We start from the raw sequence: 24,195 nt of genomic DNA, 5'->3' as shown, positions 1-24,195 counted from the left end.
AATAGCAGAGAAAACCCAGATCTACCAGATCACTGAAGTCCACTGAAGCCAATATGTCAAACTCTAGATCTGAACTCTGGTCACACTCATCAAAACTATTTGTGTGCAACTGGAACTCCCTGGTCCCTCTCTTGGTCAGTGTATGCCGACGACTGCGATTGCACGATCGCTCTCAAGAAGTCTCTATGCATGCAACCAAGGTGAAATACATCTAAAACCTAGAGTCACTCCCTTACAATTGTTATGCGAGCAACCAAGATGTCCTGGATGTTCTCACGACTACTCTGTGCGAGCGTCCGGGAACCTAAACCTTCCAATCTACTTCTGATCCCAGAGTCACTCTCACAAGACTGTCTTCGAGCAACCAAAGAGCCTTAGTCGCTCTCTTGCCCACTTTGTGCCAGCGACCAAGGACCAAAATGCCTTGTTTTTTGCCAGGGACTGATATTTAGAAAACCCTAACTCAGAGCGAACCTTTCACCTATGATTTCGAACCCTGTGCGAACTCCTTCCGTCAAACCTATGCGAGCCAAGAAAAAATAGAAGAATACAAAGATGACTTGATGTGTTGAAATGAACTTGAGGTCGCTTCTATTTATAGGCTTTCCTGAGGGTTAAATTGGGGTTAAGATTGACCCAAGCAGTTACCCATGTGGTTAGGGTTGACCCATTCCATAATGTATGTATGAATAAAATAATTCAAAACTTAACTTCTGCTTAACCAAATTAGGTGATCTTTAGGTCGATTTTTGTCCTCTCGAAAAGAGGAATTTAATGCAAGCATCATCTTGGTCATTTGAGTTGTCCAATGTGGAATTTGACCCTAGTTGCAAAAATTAACACTCCCTCTCAACTAGGAAGAATTCCACCTGCCAATATTTGTCAATTGATCAACCTGTCAAGTTGTTGTAATGCTTTGTCTATCTCTACTCAACTCTATATGCTGAAACTTTCTCGGATCTAGAAGAAGAATCAGGGAGAAATAGCTTCCACCCATATCTAGCAATAGGATAACTCATCATACAGGGGAGTAAACCCTCGACCTTGGAGTCTCACTGGAGAGCTTTACCCTCAACCCGAAATCTTATTGCATATCGATCTTCCTAGCAATGACTCTTAGTAGTCATGTGGTAGAACACATGCATCATAATTGACTTGGGTTGTACACCCCCAAGTATGCCCTGAACTCTTTGGCCGGACGAGGAGCGGTATTCCCAACAAGCTCGGCTTGTGAGTATGATGCCAACTGGAGTATACTCTGCAAAGACCAGACATGGGAGTAAAACCATCAACCCTATGGGTAATAGATAGGGGTAACGCCCTATTCTCTAGAGTTACCTCAACCCCAGGAGCCCTCTATCTCCATTCCTCACCCTGGGAGCTCAAATAGGGTATGAAGAGTTGGTTTAGTGTTCTCGATCAGCAATGCCCCTCATTCGGAGGGGCTACATCCATCAGTGCAAGCTGCTCTTTGAAAAGTAATAACTTTCTCTTTGGTAATGACTTTGTGAGAATATTTGCAATCTGTTTTTCTATCAATATGTGATAGAGCCTGATAGCTCCTCTTTGCACCATGTCTCGAATAAAGTGATATCGAATTACAATATGCTTGGACTTGTCATGGAACATAGGATTCTCAGCCAAATGGATTCCACTCTTGTTGTCGCAATATATCACTATAGTATCTAGGACCTGCTCAAATTTCTCTCCAAAGAGCATACTCAACCAAACTTCTTCGCAACTAGCCATGCTATCAACAATGTATTATGCTTTGGCGGTGCTCAATGCTACATACTTTTGTTTCCTGCTCATCTAGGATATCATGGCAGATCCAAGGCTAAAGCAACATCCAGATTTACTTTTCCTGTCGATAACATTTCTGGGCAAATCAGCATCAATGTACTCATGAAGTTGAAGATTTCCTGCAAAATATCTTAGGCCAATTGTGATCGACCCATGCAAATATCTCAATATGTGTCTGGCAGCTATCCAATGTGTGTGGTGTGGTTCGGTCATGAATTGACTCAATGTGTTTACAACATATGTCTAGATGGTTTTTCACAAGAAACATCAGAGCCCCAATCAGTTGTCTATACTGAGATGGATTTTCTAAGTTTAGTCCTGCAGCATCTCCACATAACTTCTTGAAGTTCATTTCCATTGGTGTAACCATGGATTTACATTCAGTCATTCCAAATCTTTCCAGTAACTTTACAACGTATTTTCCTTGTGAAAGGAAAATCTCACCAGGATTTTGCCACACCTCAAGGCCCAAAAAGTAGTGCATGAGACCAAGGTCTTTCATCTCAAATTCAGAGGCTAGCTTCCTCTTACATTCGATCATTAGAGGCTCACTACCTGTTAAGAATAAATCGTCAACATATAAAACCAAAATCAATGGCATACCTTGGACTATCTTGAAGTAGAGGTTAGGATCGACATTGCTTCTTGTGAATCCCATCTTCACTAAGTAACTGTCAATGCGTGCGTACTAAGCTCAGGGAGCTTGTTTCAAACCATACAATGCCTTCTTCAACTTGCATACATGTGTTCTTCGATCTTCCACTTCAAATCCATGTGGTTGTTCAACATATATTCTTCTTGTAACATGCCATGAAGAAATGTGGTTTTTACATCCATCTAATGAAGAGTCCATCCTTGACTTGCAGCAAGGGAAACTATAGAATGGATGGTTGTATATCGAACCACAAGAGAAAATATGTCATCATAATCTTCTCCCTCTTTCTAAGAGAAGCCTCGAGCTACGAACCTTGCTTTATATTTCTCAATGCTGCCATCAATTCCATGTTTGATCTTGAATAGCCTTTTTGAAGTCACAACAAATTTCCCTTTCGGTCTAGGTACAACATCCCATACATCAATTTTCATAATCGATTCATATTCTTCAGCCATAGCATCCTTCCAAACTTGTTCTTTTACAACTTCTTTGAATGAGGACGGTTCGAGTTGAATCATAGTACTCATAGCAACAACATATCCCTAGTACCTCATGGTTTCTTTCTTTGAATGATCTATGAATGGGGAAATTTATTTTAGTATCCTATAAAGTATCATGGAGCCAAAGTGGTCTCTTCCTAGATGGAGGATCCATAGGCTCTATGGGATCATCAACCATATCAGACTCAGGCACGAACATACCATCCAAAATATCCCAGTTATCATTCTCTTCCTTGGGAGGAGAATGAAAAACATATATGAAATTAGATTATAGAAGAGAAAACATAATGCACATTGATCTGCTTGGAATCACCAGGGAGTTTCATAATACTTGAAGGGTCCAAATACCAGTCCATTACATTCAAGAATGTATCAGTCAAGTCCCTCATGAATAGGCAACTTAGAACCAAACAATGGAATTATAGAAATCAGACCCATAGGTGCAGAATTCTGAAACCTTTACTAAGTGTTTCTCCCCCTTATTTATACAGGGGGGCTTTGAAACAATAGTTTACAAACATATCTTTGCCTGATCTCCCGCTGTCTGCTAGACTAGCTGTCTCGACGTGTAAGGCTCTACTGCCCAAAAGGATTACCATCGGGATTTGATCCCTTCTTGGAAATAATCATAAATTACATAATAAACAGAAATCAAGAAAACTGAAGGATGATGGACGATTTATCCCTCTGTTGTTCCTGTGAAGGCCTTTGATCAAGCCATGTCTCTGCCATGATGTGCCAGCCAGTTCACCTATCGCTTTTGGTCTTAACTGTTTGGCTTGCTCATTCTTTGGAGTTGGGAGTGGGTGATCTGAATTGGATCCATGAAGAATTGTCAAAGAACCATGACTGTATCAGGTCGGGACAAACTTCTAAAAATTCCAAAACACCGATCAAAAACATCCTGAACCAGTGGAAATGGCAGCCAGTGTGGAATGACGAGGACCTCAGTCAAAGTGCGCTAACCGAGGCCCATGGAGATTGCGCAAGAGGCCAAATTAGCCCTTGGGAGCCACGGATTAGGAAAATAAGGAGGTTTTTGATACGCAATTAGCACTAATCGTGCATCGTTGGGAGAACATGACTGAAATGGAGGAAGCCCGAGCACTCGGACGCATGGGGAACCGAAGAACCACGACGAAAAAAGCGAAAAGCGCTAAAAGGACAAAGTTGGGACTCGCGCTCTGAAACCGGCAGTATTGATCGGGGCGCCCTCAAACGGTAAGCGGTTTCGAAGAAATTGGAGCGATCCCATTCAACGATCGACGCGTGGCAAGCGGAGGTGAGAGAAAACCATCGTTGATTGCGCGCTAACGGTCGAGCAAGTCAATCGCGTGAAACGTGCATATGGCGTTGGATCCGGGGGACCCAGATCAGACAGCTGAGATTAAGCTCGATGGAGGAAGCAAAATCGATGAAGGAATAAGCCGCGTTTTAGAAAGATTTGGAGTCCATTTTGACTGCCACGGTGGAGGAAGAATTCATTCCACGATGTAACTGAAGAAATGAACTAACGAAGTAGGCTAGCGCGTTACAGGAGGACATGTGGCCACTCCCTGCGAGCTAATGATGACGTCGAACAGGGAACTCCAAGCGCAGCTGCAGAAGGTGAATCGACAAAGGCAGAAGAGAAACCGAACAGTCTTGGAACGAATGGCCTAAAATCCATGAACAAAGACAGAATACACAGTTGGAGTCAGTCAGAATCCTGAGAGGAGGACGAAGACAGAGAGACAGAGGAACCAGAATCCCGAGAGGAGGACGGGACACAGAGAAAGAAGGCAGTGAAGCAAAAGCAGCAAAAGACAGAGGGACGAGTTGACTAAAGGCAACATCGAGCACCAAAGAGCTTGAGAGATTCAAGCCATTCCCCAGAGGATCTATCCAGACTGAGCACCACATTAGGCTCTTTCCACTGTAGACCAGAAGGTCACAGAGCTGGTAGGCAAACAGAGTCTGTGCACTCTAGTGGCTTGGGAAATCCAAGAACCACCCTGCCAAGCAAACCTGCTTCAAGAGAACTCACATTGAGTCCCTGCATTGTAATTCTCTGCTTAAGACACAAGAAAAGAAGGCCACCACTAAAAGTTGGACCGGAGATGTAGCCCTGGAGGATAGGGTAAACTCCTTATTAATTTCTTGTGTTCTTGTATTTGCTTACTGTATTTGTCTCTTGTATTTCCATTTAATTGTCTGTGTATTGGCAATCTGATCGATCTGTTGCTTCAATAACATAGAACACACACCAGCACATGAGTCTATAATACCTTTGTTCATTAAATCTTTAACTGATAACACCCATAGGGTGATTATCAGATCAAGTGGTATCAGAGCTCTAGGCTGTAAGGTTAGACAAGTTTGTGTTGGTTTAGCTGTGAATGCTCACTAGATCGAAGCTTAAATTAGGGGAAGGAGAGTTGGTGGAAACTAATCCTGAAATTGGGATAGTCTATCCTTGGAAGACAATGTTAGAGGAAGGTTCTGTGGGGCCAGACCCTCAATTCATAGAAAGTTTCCTAGCTATAAAGTCTATGGTAGAAGAAATGTATAAGGACTTTAGAAAGCATAAGGTTGAAGATTCATCAGGTTCTAAACAAGATAAGGAAGAAGATGAGTCTCACTTCCATGACCACTCCAAAGGAAAGGGGAAAGAGGAAAGCTTTCTCACACCTCCTAATAGCCATGTGCATAATAAGAAAGCATATTTTATCAAGTTAGATGTTAAATTTGGTTTGCGTATATATGATGGAGAGCTAAATGCTGAAAAGTTGGACAATTGGATTAGACAAATTGATGTGTATTGCAGGGTACAGAACATAGACTCAGACAAGAGTAAGATTTAGCTGGCAAGCCTACGCCTAGGAGGCACTGCCTTGGTTTGGTGGGAAGGTAGAACCCAAGCTGATATAAAAAGACATGGTAAGACCATATCTGTCTGGATTGAATTTGTTGCTGCAATAAAAAAAATAGTTCTATCCATTGGCCTACATGCAACAAGCCATGATGAGTTGGCAAACTCTTCGATAGTTGAAAGGGCAAAGTGTGCAAGGGTATACTCAAGAATTTAGAAAAAGAGCATTGATGTTGGGTATCTCATTAGACTCACAAGAGACTCTTTTGAAGTACATTGGTGGTCTACACAGCTACATGAGGCATACCATCCTCATGTTTAATCCCACTAGTATAGATGAGGTATTTGTACAAGCTACTCATCTAGAAGCTAGAGGAAAGAATGGAAATCCAGAAGTTGGGGGACTATCCCAACCCACTATAAGCAACAACAAGGAGAAAAGAAAGCAGAAGTGGAAAGCAAGGAAGGCTAACACTACACAGAAAAGCAAAGCTTCATGCATTCACTGTAAAAAGGATGGGCATGATGATGAACATTGTTGGATTCTACATCCAAAGCTGAGACCTAAGAAGTCCGAGGGCAAGAAGAAGAAGATTGTTGCAGCTATTCAGAAATATTTGGGCTCAGACTCAGGAGATGAAACAACTATTGTAGCAACAGGTATAAAAGGTAAGAATTCTAAAGCATCTACTAGTAATTCTGCTTAATCTGTTATTGATGAAGAAAATGAGAGAAAAAGACATGAGCTTTTCCATATTCGAGTTATTTCCAAAAATCAAAAGATTGATACTTTGTTTGATAGTGGCTCACAAGTAAATCTAATTTCTGAAGCAATTGTAAAGAAATTGGGATTAGCAACTAAACCTCACAAGAAACCATACCCATTAGGATGGTTGAATGATAAAGCACAACTGCAAGTGACTAGATAGTGCAAACTCAAGTTTTCTTTTGGGTCAGCATTTGTAGATGAGGTTGAGTTAGACATAATTCCTTTGGATATATGTGGAATTATTTTAGGAAGTCCTTACTTGTATGATAGAAAGGCTATTTTTTATAGAGCAGAGAACAAGTATCTACTTGTCAAAGATGGAATCGAATACTTTGTAAGAGCTCATAATCTCAAGAATAATTATACTCTCATAAACTCAGGGCAGATGAAAAGAATGATAAATTCATGCAAACAATTCTTACTGATGGTTGTAAAGGAAAAGAAACCTGATAAAACCAATGTATTTGAGGGCTGTAATGCTGAACATCAAGCTGATATAGAAAAGGTTGTTTCAGAGTATGATGTCTTATTTCAAGAACCTAAAGGTCTGCCACCCAAAAAGGGAATAGTATATGATATTATTTTGCAGCGAGATGTTCCATTGCCTAACATTGGGATGTACAGGTTGTCTGCTTTAGAGAATGCTGAAATCAAGAAGTAGGTGTCGGAGTTGCTCGAGAAAGGATTCATCAGGCCTAGCACATCACCATGTGGGTCACCAAACGTTTTGGTGAGAAAGAAAGATGGCTCGTGGAGAATGTGCATTGATTACCGAGCACTGAATAAGATAACAATCAAAAATCGTTATCCCCTTCCTTGCATAGATGATCTTTTAGATCAATTGAAAGACGCTGTTTATTTCACCAAGCTGGATTTGCACAGTGGATACCATCAAGTCAGAGTTGCAGAGCAAGATGCATGGAAGACTACTTTCAAAACAAAGCAGGGATTGTATGAATGCCTGGTTATGCCTTTTGGCTTAACTAATGCTCCTACTACTTTCATGAGATTAATGAATGATGTACTCAGACCTTTTCTTGATGATTTTGTTATTGTGTATCTGGATGACATTCTGATTTTTAGTAAAACGTGGGAAGAAAATTTAAAGCATGTTAAGCAGACATTAGATGTTTTGAAAAGAGAAAAACTTTATGTTAAAATCTCAAAATGTGAATTTGGCAAAATATCTCTAAACTACTTGGGTCATACAGTAGGGGGAGGTGAATTGAAAATAGATCCCTCTAAAGTGGCAGTGATTGTGAACTGGCCTAAACCCAAGTCTGCTACAGAAGTGAGAAGCTTCTTAGGAGCAGCACAATATTGGAGGAAGTTCATTTCTAACTTTTCCTCAAGTGCATCTCCCTTACATGCTTTAACAGGATTGAATAAGGTGTTTCAGTGGGGAGGCAAACATCGAAAGCCTTCGACACCTTGAAAGAAAATATTAGTACAACACCTATACTAGCACTGCCAGATCTATAAAGACCATTTGAGATCCAAACTGATGCCAGTGACTATGCCATGGGAGCAGTGTTGACACAGCACGGTAAACCCATATGTTATCATTCTGAGACTTTTAATCCTGCAGTAGTTAACTATCCTACATATGATAAAGAATTGTATGCATTAGTTCAGAGTGTGAAAAAGTGGAAACATTACTTAATGGGCAAAGAGACAGTGATACATATTGATCATCAACCACTTTAATATCTACACTCCCAAACTAAGTTGCAGCAATCAAGACATTACAGATAGATGGGTTTTCTACAACAGTTTCATTTGGTCATCAGATATAAAAAGGGCATACATAACAAGGTTGCATACATGTTATCTAGACCCATTATAAATGCATCTACCATTTTTAAGCATAATTCTGTACTACATGAAAGCTACATAGAACAATATGCTCAGGATATGGACTTTAAAGATGTATATGTAACTTTGAGTCAAGGCAAAAGAGTAGAAGAATTGGACTATCATGTGAAGGACCGACTCTTATATCATTGTGGGAAACTCTGCATTCCACAAACTGAGAGAGTAAATATAACTAGGGAAGTACACACTTCTCTGATATTAGGTCACTTTGGGGTAAGTAAAACAGTTGCACAGCTGCAAAGGTTCTGCTATTGGCCGAAAATGAATGAGACAGTTTCTAGATATGTAAGAGGGTGTGCTATGTGTGTTAAAAGCAAGCCCAGTAATAGAAAACTAGGCTTGTACACTCCATTGTCAGTTCCCTCTCACCCTTGGGAAAGTGTTTCCATGGATTTTGTTGGAGGACTACCTAAATCTAGGAAAGGTCATGATTATTTGTATGTTGTTGTGGATAGGTTCAAAAATGTGTATTTTGATACCTTGTAATAAATAGATTACAGCTGAACAGACTGCAAAATTGTTCTTTGAACATGTATGGGTTCATTTTGGATTACCCACTTCTATATTATCTGATCGAGACACCTGATTTGTGGGGAAGTTTTGGTCCAGTCTGTGGGAACTGATGGACACCAAACTGAAGAAAAGCACAACTTTTCATCCACAAATAGATGGCCAGACAGAAGTAGTAAACAAGACAGTGATCCAGTTACTGAGAGGATATTGCAGCAAACATCCTAAGCTTTGGGATGAACACTTGTGTTATGTGCAGCATGCTAACAACAAAGCAAAGCACTCTTCTACACAGAGATCTCCTTTTGAGACCTGTTTTGGTTTCACACCAAGGTCTCATTTGGATTTTGTCTTTGGTAAAGATACCATGGTTGATGGACACAATGATGTAGACAAGGCAACTAGGTTCATTGAACAGATCCAGGAGATCCACCAGGCAGTACATGAACAACTGGAAAAGAGCCAAGCCAAGTACAAGGCTAGGCATGACAAGCATCGGATGGAGCATAGTCTTCAAGTTGGAGACCAAGTCTGGCTGTACATCAACAAGGAAAGGATGCAAGGTGAAGGTAAAAATCTAAAACCTATTAGGTATGGACCCTTTAGGATACTTGAGAAGATTGGTGAAAATGATTTTCGCCTTGATTTACTAGCTTACATGCACATCTACTTAGTTGTAATGCAAATTGCTTGAGATTGTTTGAACCTTCAATGATTGAGGACCCTGACGAGCAGAGTCAATTGCCTTTTATTGATGACTTGCTACCTGAATATCTTAATGAGTTGCAGGAAGACACAGTGTTGGACAGGAAGGTGAGGACAACGTGCAGGGGAGATGTGGAGTACCTCAGGATTGGGCTCAAAGGTTCAAAGCCGAGCAGTGCAAAGTGGATTGAGATTGGACAAGTGAGAAAGCAATACCCTCACTTAGTCGATGCTTGAAAACCAAATTTTGGTGGTCCAAAATCTTTTTCAGTGGGAAGGCCGTGATCCGAATTGGATCCATGAAGAACTGTCAAAGAACCATGACTGTATTAGGTCAGGACAAACTTCTAAAAATTCCAAAATAGTGATCAAAAACACCCTGAACCAGTGGCAATGGCAGCCAGCATGGAACGATGAGGACCTCGGTTAAAGCGCGCTAACCGAGGCCCATGAAGACTATGCGGGAGGCCGAATTAGCCCCTGGGAGCCTCGGATTGGGAAAATAAGGAGGTTTTTGAAGTGCTAGGCGAACCGGGCCAAAATGGAGGAAGCCCGAGCATTCGGACGCATGGGGAGCTGGAGAACTGTGACGAAAAAAAGCGAAAAGCGCTAAAAGGACAAAGGCAGGACCCGCGCTCTGGAAACCGGCAGTATTGATCGGGGCACCCTCAAACGGTAAGCGGTTTCGGAGAAATTGGAGCGATCCCATTCAACGATCGACGCATGGCAAGCATAGGTGAGAGAAAACCACCGTTGATCGCGTGCTAATGGTCGAGCAAGTCAACTACGCAAAATGTGCATATGGCGTTGGATCTGGGGGACCCAGATTGGACGACTGAGATTAAGCCCGATGGAGGAAGCAAAATTGACGAAGGAATAAGCCGCGTTTTAGAAAGATTTGGAGTCCGTTTTGACCGCCATGGTGGAGGAAGAACTCATTCCACAATTTAACTGAAGAAATGAACCGACAAAGTAGGCTAGCGCGTTGCAGGAGGACATGTGGCCACTCCCTGCGAGCTGATGATGACGTCGAATAAGGAACTGCAAGCGTAGCTGCAGAAGGTGAATCGACAAAGGCGGAAGAGGAATCGAACAGTCTTGGAACGAATGGCCTAAAAGCCATGAACAGAGATAGAATACACAGTTGGAGTCAGTCAGAATCCTGAGAGGAGGACGAAGACAGAGAGACAGAGGAACCAGAATCCTGAGAGGAGGACGGGACACAAAGAAAGAAGGGAGTGAAGCAAAAGCAGCAGAAGACAGAGGGCCGAGCTGACCAAAGGCAACATTGAGCACCAGAGAGCTTGAGAGATTCCCTAGAGGATCTGTCCGGATGACACCACATTGGGCTCTTTCCACTATAGACCAGAGGGTCACAGAGCTGGTAGGCAAACAGAGTCTGTGCACTCCAGTGGCTTAGGGAATCCAGGAACCACCCTGCCAAGCAAACCTACTTCAGGAGAACTCACATTGAGTCCCTATATTGTAATTCTCTACTTAAGACACAATAAAACAAGGCCACCACTGAAAGTTGGATCAGAGATGTAGCCCTGGAGGATAGGGTGAACTCCTTATTAATTTCTTGTGTTCTTGTATTTTCTTACTGTATTTCTCTGTTGTATTTCCATTTAATTGTCTATGTATTGGAAATCTGATCGATTCATTGCTTCAATACCACAGAACACACACCAACACATGAGTCTATAATACCTTTGTTCATTAAATCTTTAACTGATAACACCCACAGGGTGATTATCAGATCAGTGGAAACTATCAGTTTCACACCGTAGTACAGAAGCAGAGGACCCGGGGTGGTACTTCACATTTACAACTGAGAGGGGCTCCATGCTAGGGCATTAAGTCTTCCTGAGCCTTCCATACTATCATTTACTCACAGCAGTCGTGCAGTGAAGCAGTCGAATCCATTTCTGCAGCCCTTGTAGTCCTTGGTTTCTTGGTGCAGGGGCTTCTACAGGACCAGCCCATATCAATTTGCCACTGGTCCATACCTCTATTCAATACATCAGATGTCGACCCATTTGTCTTTAAATCTATGTACCTCGCTCCCGTGGCCTCGTTGTATCAGAACATTTTGCACTAAAAGGCGTCACAAAACAGCGTGTCCCAATCGCCTTTTGGCCCCCTTTGGTTTAGCCCTCATTCTGCCTTTCTTTTCATGTGACCGGGGGCTATGATCAAGTGCTTAATCCTCGAGTGCTAGGGCCTTTGGACTTCCCTCCAGGGTCTTTTTCCTTTGTTACGTAGAATCCCGCACACCGGTGATTTATCATGCTTCGCCTTTGATGCCTCCCCTTGACCCTTGAGATCGTCGATCTGTGGGGTTGGGCCCACCAAAGGTATCACAATCGCAATACATGAGAGGGTGTGAGGATAAGTGGTTTTCGGACGGGGAAAGAGTGGTAAGTGGTAAGTGAGGGGGGCGTGTGAAATGATATGAGAGGGACACGTGTCAGCGGGGACTGGCGTGGAAACTGCTTTTCGGACTTCGCCGATAAAGGGAAACATGGCGGGGGGCTGAAAAGGCCTGGGAACCATCGATCTAGGCGGAGTTAATCTGGGCCATTCAAAGATGGGGGGTGTTGAATGAGCTTGTGACCTTTGAAAGGGAAGGACCCGACAACCCTTTAACTCCATTGTATAAAATATCGCGTCCGGGAAGTTCTTGCATATCGCAATTGCAAGCCAGGAAGGACTTTGGCGGAGGATGGATTTCATTTGTGCAATCGCCTATCCGCGAGATTGGCCCCTTTAGTGCTCGGCCCTTGGTTCTTCGGACCTCCGTTTGATCGTGGGCCAACCCCCTTATCGGAGCCCTTTTTACTGCAAATCGCAATCACATACTTGTAACTGGAGTTGCGACCTTTTACCTTCGCTGATCGCCGATCTGCAGGATTGATGACGTCATCAATGCCAGCTGGCACTTCTTGAGTGGTGACATGTGTCACCCGGATATGCCTCCATAGGACCTTGAAAATGCCACATCAGCATGCCACATGTCCTCTGTACCACCATGTCATGCTAACGTTAGTTGCCACGTGGATTCTTAGGACCAATAAGATTCTGCCACATGGCCCCCCTAGAGGAGAGAGAAAAGGGCCCATCCGTCCTTTGTTTTTCCTTGAATACCTTTGTTAAATAAAATCAGCCCCTCCCAGCGCTTTAACATTAAAGCCCAATTTTTGGCGATTTTCATGGCCAGGTGCTTGTGTGCACCCTTTTGCATCTGCGATCGTCGATATGCGATATTGGCGCTCTGCCTCGTGAACCGCTGATACTCTACGCACCATGAGCCTCCGATCGCCAATATGCAATATGTGCGGGCTTTTGACTTTTGTGATCACTGATCACACATTTGATCTGCTCTCCCCTTGTTGCTACTTTAGAAAAACGCCGATTGCGATGAGCCTTTACCTTTAGTCTTTCCCTCTTTGTTTTCTGGCTTGGAAAGGGCATCTTTAATCTACTCTAACTTCTAATCTAGTAGTCCATTTTTGGACTTCCATATACCATTGGAAAGCTTGTTTCGAACACTATGCAATGAAGAGGGCCCGATTAAGCACTGGGAGCTTCTGTGGTTTGGGAAATGGATTCAAAATTAAATTCTCTTTTGCACTCTAGGCAACTGATAACTCATAATGCAGTGAGTGACAACATGTGGCATGAGACGTTCAATTCGTTGGCAATGTTAGGATATCTATTAAAGCTTGATTTGGTGAACAAAAATGTGGCAGAGGTGTAATTCAAGATAGAAGTTGTGGCACATTGGATGGATCAATAAACATATGGCATGTAAGCAAGGTCACCCATATGTCAAATCAGATGATAATATCATGGTGTTACTGCGTGGATGTAAATGTGAGATGGAGATAAGCTGAATCATTTTGTAGGGATTCGATGTGCACCAACCATGTGATTATACAAAGAATTATTGGCACGACATGTTAGAATATTAAGACCAAGCTAAGGATGTTATTCAATTAGGTAAGTGACATTAACTTGAGGTGATGCAGGGTTTTGGAGTATCACGATGAATATACCTTGCCACGTAATATTGCTAGGTTTGATACATTGTCAATTGGTGCAATGATTAGTTGTTGAATAACGACATTACATAAGTCATGGCATGGATTCGAGCCACCATCTCTCATCCTTTACATCAAAACTGATTTTAGAATACAACATGCCAAGCAACATTGACTAGTAGGACTAGCAAGACATTCTCGTGACTTGCCCGAGGTCTCGGCTTTAATGTGTTGGGTTAGAAGTTTGGATAATCTTATTTAATTTAATTTTTCTGCTCATAGGTTTATTTTGTTGAATCATTAAACAAACTTCCAATGGGAATTTTGTAGCACCGACACTAGAATGGCCCATTTTGTATAAGTGTGCCTGGAAAGACGCAAATTGTGGAAAATTTAATTTAATATATAGTTTTGGATGGTTTTTTAAATGGGTTTCTAGGGTCAATACTGGTCCAAATTGAAATCCACAAGAAGCATGATGATCAGAGCTTGAGGTGAATGGTGCTATAGGATTGGAGAGCCCTGTCGACAAATATTTGATGACCATAATCCTTATTGCATGTTTTTTGAAGGCAGTGTTTATAGATATATGAAGAAAAATAGGTTGGAGTAGAGTATGGATAGTAGTATGACAACTAGTGATAGATTGATATGATTTGATTGTCTTTGTAGTGAAAACAATATTTGCAGGATGTGGAAGTGTTTGTTGTGGTAGTAATTATAGTATCAATATTTTCATATTGCAGTGGCAGTGATATTGTATGGAATAGACAATGATGATTCCAGGTTGATACAATGACATAGACAACGATGAATCTTATTTAGTTATCTTCTATCTTAAGGGTGGCAAGGTAGTGCAAGGTAGAGATTGGAGTCTCCTTTAAATTGGAGCCTGAGAACACTTCAAGGCGACAAGGTGGTGTTAGGACAAGTTGGAGCCTACGCAGGGCATTAGAGCATCCTTCCAGTAGGATTTGGTAAAGCCAGGGAGCATCCTTTTAGTTGGAGCTGATAAAGCCAGAGCATTGGAGCGTCCTTCCTATTGGAGTTGGTAAAATAGGGTGTTAAAGCGTCCTTCAGGTTGGAGCCTGCAAACTAGGGGGTTAGAGCCTCCTTCAGTTGATGTTGAGAATCTTGGAAGTTGGAGCTTCATATTGATGTAAATTACTGAAGACAAATATTAAGAAGCATTCAATGGTTTCCCCCCAGAAGGGTTTCCATAAAAATATTTGGTGCACTGTCTTTATTGTTGTGTATTGTTGAATGGTGTTGATGATTGTTTATGTTTATCTGATGCTAATGATAATTAATGCTCTGTAAAGTTAAAGTTAACTAATTGAAGGGAAATATTGGTTCACCCCCCTCTTAATATTTCCAACAATTGGTATCTTTTGACCACTCTGTGTCAACCACCCTATAACAACATGCATTTTTTGAAAACACTCTATCACGTTCAAGCCATCAAGGATCATCATCATCTTTCAACATTGTAATCCCAAATTCTACAACCCTGTGGGATTTCATTATAAAAATGATTCTTGTATGACTATGAAGCCATGTAACACACCTAGGTAAGCCTAAGAATTTCCAGCAAAGCGTTTCACCTCAAGGAGTTTTTTAAGCTCCCTAATTATTTGTGTTTCTAAACACGAATAATTAGTAGACTTTTTCTCACAAACATACCCCAAAGCTAGGGTAGGGCTTGATGGCGATTTTTTAAGTGAGTCCTAGTGTATCGAGTCTATGTATAATTATCATAATAGATCATGTCTTGAGTCTCGTAGAATTTGATTAAGTATAAGTGTCTATTTTAATTGTTAAAATTTCCAACTAGTCGAAAATTTAATAATTATTTGGATGAAAATGTAAAATCAAGTGTTTGTAAAAGTTGAAGGGGGTAGAGTACTCATAATTAGAACCTTTTCACCTCAACTTTGTGTTAGACACCTTTTGAGGGTTGCAATTATTCCTTTCCCCTCAAATTATTTTTATTTTTTATTTTCTTGCAAAAAATGGCAAAAATCTAGCCGTAAAAAGGTCAAAAAATTAAACTTGAGAGAATAAAATTCTCTCCGAGTGGAAAAACAATTTTTTGGAGAAAATAGATATTCCCAAGGTGAAATAAATGCGAAAGACTCATTCCCATGGAAAAGAAACCCCGATAGAGGCGTCCTTATGAATGCTGTAAAAAGAGAGAGGAAGGGGATTCATTAGTTGCTTACCCTTATATAACAATCTGAGGAAGGAGGAGGGGATCCCCAGCCGGCATTCGAGTTTTTGCAGAAGATCCTGGACTAGATCTGTTGCTCGAACCCAATGCATCCTTGTCTTGCCCAGTAGTTTGACTTGGATTTGAAATTCCTGAGATTCTTCCAACAGATCTGGCTGAATCAAAAGAGGAACCTCTGCAAGCAAATCTGGCGAGAATGAGGAGCAGATTCGCTGCTTGCTTCTGGCAGAGAGGAGATCTGGGGCAATCTGGCCGCGAAAATGGAATGAGGATGAGACAGAGATCCTGAGATCCGCCCTAGGGGAGACCAATGCCTTGGGTTGTGCGTTCTCATCTGATTCCTCCTTCAAGTCATCCATTTCGTCGGGCAAATATCCGCGAGTTGGCTCCTTTCTGTCGACTCTTCCTTGAGGAGCAGGCTCGCCGTAGAGATTATTCTGTTGAACGGAAGGGTGATTCTGCGTGAAGTTCTGAGTCCCGATTCTTCTCAGGGGCTCACTGACTTCATTAACTAGAGAGGGCTGGAAACTCTGAGCGGGATTTACAGGCAAATCGTGTGATGCCCGCAAAGAATCACTGGCATCGAAACTCCATCCTACCAGGTCCACGACATGGGAAGAGGGGGAGATGGGCACGAGAGAACCTGCGTTGCAGTTCCCCTGCCTGAGATCTGCGCAAAAAACCAAGCCGATCTGAACGTCGGCGGCGGCTTCCATGAGTGCGAGGGTTTCGAGCTCAGATTTGTGCTGCGTCTACCGTTGGTTCTTGGGAAAAACCCCGGAGGAACTGTCTTATATCTTTTATTTTTTATTGTTTTTATTTTTTATTTTTTATTTTTGGATCCTCGATTAGCCTTTAGAAAAATCACCTAAGACCTAGGACTTACGACTTAGGACTTATGAGGGGATTAAAACATTCTCTAACCCTCAAGACACTTTACATCATGACTTTTACAATTTTACATCTCAAGGGGGAAACCCATTTGACATAGACCGTCATAGACCATCCAGTTCTGCGACACAAATATAATCTAGAAGATCAAGCAATTTGTAATAACCTAACCAAATAGTTAGAATTATTTCCAAATTACTTTTACATAGACTTGAAGCACACTAGGATTCCCCTAATATTCTAATGACAAAATTCATTCCAGCTATGGGGTTAGACTGAATAAAAACTCTGCCAATCATGGATCGGTGAGACAAAAAACCTTCCGGAACGTAGATTATCACTAGAAAACTAGGTTTGCCTAGGTAGTTTACATACATGACTCAGATCTACTAAAATTATCTACAATTTACACATGCAGACTAGGTTTACAACACAACATGATCGGGTCGACGATGATTGTCGAATGGCACGAACATGTCGATTAAGTGCTATCTCTTTTGCGAAAAAAAGGAGGTGTACTGCTATAGGTAGTTGACACGTAGTGGTCAACATCTGGCTTTACTTGCGGACACATTGCTGCACTGTAGGAATGTGAGAATCCAGAATCTGCATCCACGCAAAACACAATAAAAAATAAGTAGCGTCCATCCAAAAATCATCATATAACATTAAGCAAATGAAAGATATAAGCTCTCCATTTATTAACTATCTAGTAACAAGGAAAGTAAATCTAATCCTAAAACAAAAATAAAATGATGAAATGACAAGGAGTGAGGTTAGAAATACAATACAGAGGATGCCCCATGGCATCAGATATCATCTTTGAAGAACAGATTGAGCATTTGGCCATTTGCAGGTAAGTCAAGTGGTTCGCCATCCAATTTGCTCAAGTGGAATGAGTTTGGCCCAACAATGTCTCGGATGATGTACGGTCCCAGCCACAAATTGTCGAACTTCTTATGTTTTCCTGGTTTTTCACTCTTGCGATCCCAAAAAAGTACCATATCTCCAACCTGCAAAGATCTAGATTGAGAGGATTTATTAAAGATTTTCTTAATGTTAGATTGATTTTTACATATAGCATCAAAAACTGTCCTACGAGCTTCATCTAACTCCACAATTTGATCTATTCTATTTTGAGCAACATCTTTATTAGTAGAAAAATGTTGAAGGAGTTAATAAGCTGGCAATTTCAAGTGCACAAGAAAGCTTACATCCAAGCCATAAACCAATTCAAAGGGAGATTTACCAATAGCTTTCTTTTTAGTGATCCTATCTGCCCATAAATCATACTTGCTTTTGCTATCCCATGATCACTTATTATCTCCTACTATCTTCTTGATAATGGTTATGAGATTCTTGTTACTTGATTCAGCCAGACCATTACCCTGAGAATAATAAATCGATGAATGAGATAAGACAATGCCATATTTGAAACAGAGAGACGAAAACTTTGAGGAACTAAAAGCTTTGGCATTGTCAGTAGTGATCTTAGCAGGGACACCAAATCTAGTAATGATATTATTTTCAATGAAGTCCATAATAACCTTTTCAGTGGAATTCTTAGCAGGAATGGCTTCAACACATTTAGTGAAATAATCAGTAGCAGTCAAAATCCATGAGTAGCCATTGCTAGAATTTTCATGGAACTTCCCGATGAAGTCCAGACCCCAATGCTGAAAAGGTGCCTCTACAATGACAGGTTGTAGGGGTAGGGCAACAAGCCTCTGTTTCCCAGTGAATAGCTGACAGGCTTGACAAGTTCTAACAAACCTATGCACATCAGAAAAAAGTGAAGGCCAATAATAACCAGCTCTCAGAATTTTGTGGGCGGTAGTTCTAGCAGCATAATGACCCCCAGAAAATCCTGAATGAAACTCAGAAATTAATTTCTTGGACTCAATTTCATCAACACACCTAAGTACTATGCCCTCAGGATTTCTCCATCCAAGGCCATCCTTCATAAGGCAATACTTAGTGGCTTTTAGTCTAAGAGCCCTTCTCTTATGAGCAACTAAATGGTTAGGACATGTAAGATTCATCAAGTAATAAACAATGTCCTTGTACCACTCATGCTCTCCTAATCTTTTCAACTCAGGCAAAGATAGATCACTAAGACATAACAAACCAAGAGTCTTTTCGTTACCTTCGGTCAACATTTTAGCCAAGCCTTGGCCTTTGACTAGCTTGGTGGGTCTGATCTCCAAATCATATTCTTGTATTTTAGTAACCCACCTAGCGCGAGTCCCTAAGTAATCGGTTTGAGTTAATATATCTTTAACAACAGAATGTGGGATGAAAGCAATGATTTTAGAATAACCCACATAAGTTTTGAAATTCTTAAAAGACTTGACTAGGGCATAAGCTTTCTTTTCCATGGTATTGTACTTTAATTCGGAATTTTGAAGTGCTCTACTCATGAAAGCAATAGGATGCTCGTGACAATCTTTATTCTTCTGTAAAAGGACACCAGCAATGGTATCTTCGGAAGTGAAAGAAAAAATCATGAAATCCTTGGAGTAATCGGGACTAACTAAGACAGGAGCTCTTGCAATAGCGCATTTGATTTCTTGAAAAGCCTTTTTGCTGTCTTCTTGCCAAACAAATTTTACATCTTTCTTCAGAAGACTTTGAATAGGCTTAGCTACTTCTGCGTAATTTGGAATAAACCTTCTAAGAAAATCTGTTTTTCCAAGGAATGACTGAAGGGATTCAAGATTATGAGGAAGAGGAATCTTTTGGATTGCTTCAATTCTTTCAGGATCAATCTTGTTTCCATCTTTAGAAATGATATGGCCAAGTAATTCCCTTCGGTTACTCCAAAAACAGACTTAGCTAGATTCAAGGAAATCCCGTATTCTCTACATCTATCGAAAACCTGCCTAGGATGATTTAAATGACTGATTCCATCTTTAGAAAATACAGTAAGATCATCTTGGTAAATTTCAATAAATTTCCCAATTAACCCCTTGAAGGGATAATCCATAGCCCTTTGAAATGTAGCCCCAGCATTGGTTAATCCAAACAGCATTCTAATGTATTCAAAACTACCCCATGGTGTGGTGAATGTGGTTTTGTGATGATCTTCCTTTTTAACCCATACCTGATTATACCCAGAAAAGCCATCTAGCAACGACATCATTCCAGAGCCGGTTACTCTTTGCAACAAAGTCTCCATGTTTGGCAAAGGGTAATTATCTTTCTTGCATGCTAGATTAAGATTTCGAAAATCGACACAAAACCTTATCGTACTGTTCTTTTTCCTAACAATCACCAGATTGGAACACCATGTTGAATGCCTTGTTTGAGCGATAATTCCTACCGCAAGCATTTTTGAAAGCTCTTTCTGAACCAAAGGGGCTAACTTAGGATTAATTTCCCTAAGCTTTTGGTGAAAGGGTTTAGCATTTTCATCTTTTAAGGGGATAGTATGTTCCATGACGTCTTCCCTATAGCCCTTTAACTCATCATAGGAGAATGCTAAAACATCTCAATACTCACAAAGTAAATTAGTTAACTTTTTTCTTTCCTCCACACTAGTACCTTTACCAATTTTAACAATCTTTGGGTTCGCAAGAGTACCAATGTTTATCTCGAGGTATTCACCTGGGTCCATTTTATTTTCCTCTATCAACTTCATGGCATCATGAAGATCAAAGTGTTGCTCTAAGCAACCACATTCCTAGGAGTAGGATTTATGAAATGCTCATCATCAACAGATCCATCCTCCTCAGAATCTATCCGAAAATCTTCAAACTCATCCAGACTATCAAGAAAACGAATCACTTGCTTTTCATCATTAAATACTTGCCAATGCTCTGAGTTATCTGGAACAGGCGGTATAAATATAACTTCCATTTTGATCTTATCCTTAATTAGCTCATCAGATAACTAGAAGGTAGTAGTAGCTACGGAAAGTTCATCCGCCAAACTATTATGCTCTCTTGGGATAGCTTCAAGGTCAAGGGCATCAAAGTGTTCCAAAGTATCCCACACAGCATTTCGATAATTCCTTAATCCTTATTTTTACATGTAAATTTATTTTTAAGCTGCATGATAATTAAATCAAAATCCCCCGTAATGCTAAGCAACTTAATTCTCAAAGATTTTGCCAATTCAAGACCCAACAATAAAGCCTCATATTCAACGAAATTGTTGGTTGCTTCAAATTATAATCGATAGGAAAACTTGAAAATGTGACCAAGGGGAGATTTAAGCACTATTCCCACACCTTTACCATGCCTAGACGATGCACCATCAAAATACATGTACCAAACTTTATCATTGAGATCCTTAATCTTATCATCAGGAGGAATTATGAAATTAGACATGATAGCGTAATTCCCAATGTCAGATTGTTCTTTAATTATCTCGTTGTGAGGTCTCTTAGGATCTTCAACATGGAATTTTCTTTCGGGCTCTCTATTAAGTCTTACAAAACCATCACCTCTAGGAGAAGGAATCATAGCATATGACCAATTCATTTGAATACTTCCTCCTAGATTAGAGGCCCACTTTCTGGATAAAAGCATACCCCAGGCATCAGGCACATCAACAACAACAATATCCATAACAATCACGATGTCTGGGTAAACTGACAGATGAACTTGTAAATCTTTGATCAAACCATGCACTTCAATCTTCTTAGAATCCATGGCACATATATTATAGTAGGGTCTAGGAACTCTTAAGTTAAGCTGTTCCATGACTCTTTTGGTCATGACACAAGCTGATGCACCAGAATCCAACATGCAATTATCCAATTTATATCCATTAACCAACAAGGTGATAAAGAAATGCTGGTGATCTTTGTTATCCGCATCCAAGCTTTGCAAATATATGGGAGCATCGTGATAGTCAACTTCCTGGGTCTTCTGTTGAGAAATATTTACTTGAGGACCTTGAATAGATTTTAGTAACCTATTTCTTTGGGAAGGGATTTTAGCAATCTCGGAGATAGGAACCCAGATTTTCGCATTGTTAAACCAACTTCCCAAATCGACATCTAATCCAGAGTTTAAACCAGGGTTAAAAGTTCGAGGGGAAATTTGATCCCTGCTCTGATCTGTATCCCTTTTTTGATAGGTTATGTAGTATACCCAACGGGAATAATATGGGGTACAAAGGGAGGTACCCAAGGAAATAATGTAATAATGGGATGGGCCATAGTAATAAATAAGGTGGTTAACCCGTATCATGTAAGGGACCACAAGTAGTTAGCAATAATGTAACACGCCCATGGTATTAGATAGATGGTATTGAGGGAACCATGGTAATGGCCCATGGTATTGTATGTATGAGGCCGATATAGAGGCTAGAGACTCCCCATTTAGAGATGTCAAGGAATATTGTATGAACAGGCATATGGCTTGTGGAGTGTTCTCCTTCCTTAAGGAGTGAATGTATGGTGTTGCCCTACCTTAAGGGTTTGATCAATAAAGTGAAGCATTCTTATCTATATCTATCTTGTTATTCTTGGGTATATTGGTATGTTTTCATATATTTGTAAGTTAGATCTATAACAAGTGGTATAAGAGCTATAACAAGTGGTATTAGAGCTATAATAAGTGGTATCAGAGCACTTTCCTGGGCAAAGTGGAGAATTTTTTTTTTTTTGCAGGAATTTTTTGGGCGGCGATTTTGTAGATCAAATCTGTACATTCTAGTGCAAAATATACAGAATCTAATTGTAGATTTAGATGGTTTGTGAAAAAATACCCAATTTCAAAAAAAAATTGGTCGAATCGAAGTATGGATGGAGGAGATATAGCTGATTTAAAAATCAGTGGTGTTGCAGATATTTTTTCGGGGCAGCGATTTTGCGGCGCAGATCTATACGTTCTGGTGCAAAATCTACAGAATCTAATTCTAGATCTAGATTGTTTGTGAAAAAATACCCAAATTAAAAAAAATAAAAAAAATCAGTCGAATCGGAGTCTGGATGAGGGAGATATCGCTGATTTAAAATCAACGCTTTTTTTCAGAATTTTTTTGGTGACGGTGGGACAGTTGCAGCGCAGATCTGACATTCCAGTGCCTAGATCGGGATTTCTACCACATAGGAAGATGCAAAATGGTTGTTCCATTTCTGAAAACAGATCATAATAGAGATTCTGAGCAATATTGACGGAATTGTGGCCATTTCAAATTTTCGCCAAGTAAGCGATTTGTTTTACAAACCCTCTTCATGGCTTATAACAGTAAGTTATTTAAAGGAAAAGATGATTGGACTTCTATTGAAAATTTTATAGCATATCATAAGTTGGACTGTCCAGGGTGTTGGAAGGACAAAATAGGGTCTTATTTGAGAAATGACGCCGTTATATGGCGGGAATCACTTGATAGTGAGTTTCTGAGGTTATGTAGCGCTGATGTAATAGAAGAACTACTTTTGAACGAATGGTCTCATACTAGAAAGGAGAAAACCAGAAAACCTAGCAAAGATTTTATTGGTATAGGAAAGAAGGAAACCAAGAAACTTAAAGGGTTATTTTCGGCTAGTATCTCCTTATTGCAGGTTCATGGATTGATTCAGAAGAAGAAGATCATTGTGTCTATAAATCCTAGTTGTAAGCATAATTTTATCAATGTTAATTTGGCAAAAAAATTGCAAGTTCTAGCAAAACACATTGAAAACATACATGCTGATAATGAGGATGTTCAAGTTTATAAAGATTTGAAGCTTTCTATGGATAAGTATGTGTTGCATTGTGACTTTTATACTTCAAATATGGATAACATGGATGTTGTTTTGGGATATTCTTAGATGGAATCTGTGGGTACTGTCAATATCAATGTGCAGAAGAAATTCCTGAAGCTCTGGTATAAAAAGAAGAAAATTACATTGCAGGATATTTCGATTAAGAGCCAAGCAGAGACTATGGAAGCAGAAGCACAAAGCTCTAATGACACTTACACATTAGATGATGAGCCTTTGATGGTCGACAATCAAACACAAACAGAGGCTGAAGCAGAAAAGGTTATAGGTACTGATACATCAGATGAGGACTCAGTGGTTGAAATAATATTGGAAGATAAGAAACCACAAAAAGCACCACAACATGTACCAGATAACAATAAGGCTCTATTAGGTGGTAAATTAAAGAAAGATACACTGTTGGTTAAAACTTCAGCATATCACCACCCACATCACCTAGCAAGAAAACAACCAACAAGATGGAAAAAAATTAGCTACAAAGACAACAGCCCTGGCATGGCATATAGAGAGGGGCGACGATCCACCTACTATACATCAACACAGAAGAGCTACGAGGATCAACTTCCATCTCAAGCGAGCGAGGCACCAGCTAGATCGAGAGTTCACCTCTCTCTTGGATGGCTAGATGCACATGCATGGTACCAA

The sequence above is a fragment of the Pinus tabuliformis genome, chromosome 4_1, assembly GCF_031772625.1.
Source record: "Pinus tabuliformis cultivar Carrire ecotype Pingquan chromosome 4_1, CPIR1, whole genome shotgun sequence".
NCBI lineage: Eukaryota > Viridiplantae > Streptophyta > Pinopsida > Pinales > Pinaceae > Pinus > Pinus tabuliformis.
The sequence above is the reverse complement of the archived record's forward strand: the minus strand, read 5'-3'. Positions refer to the sequence as shown.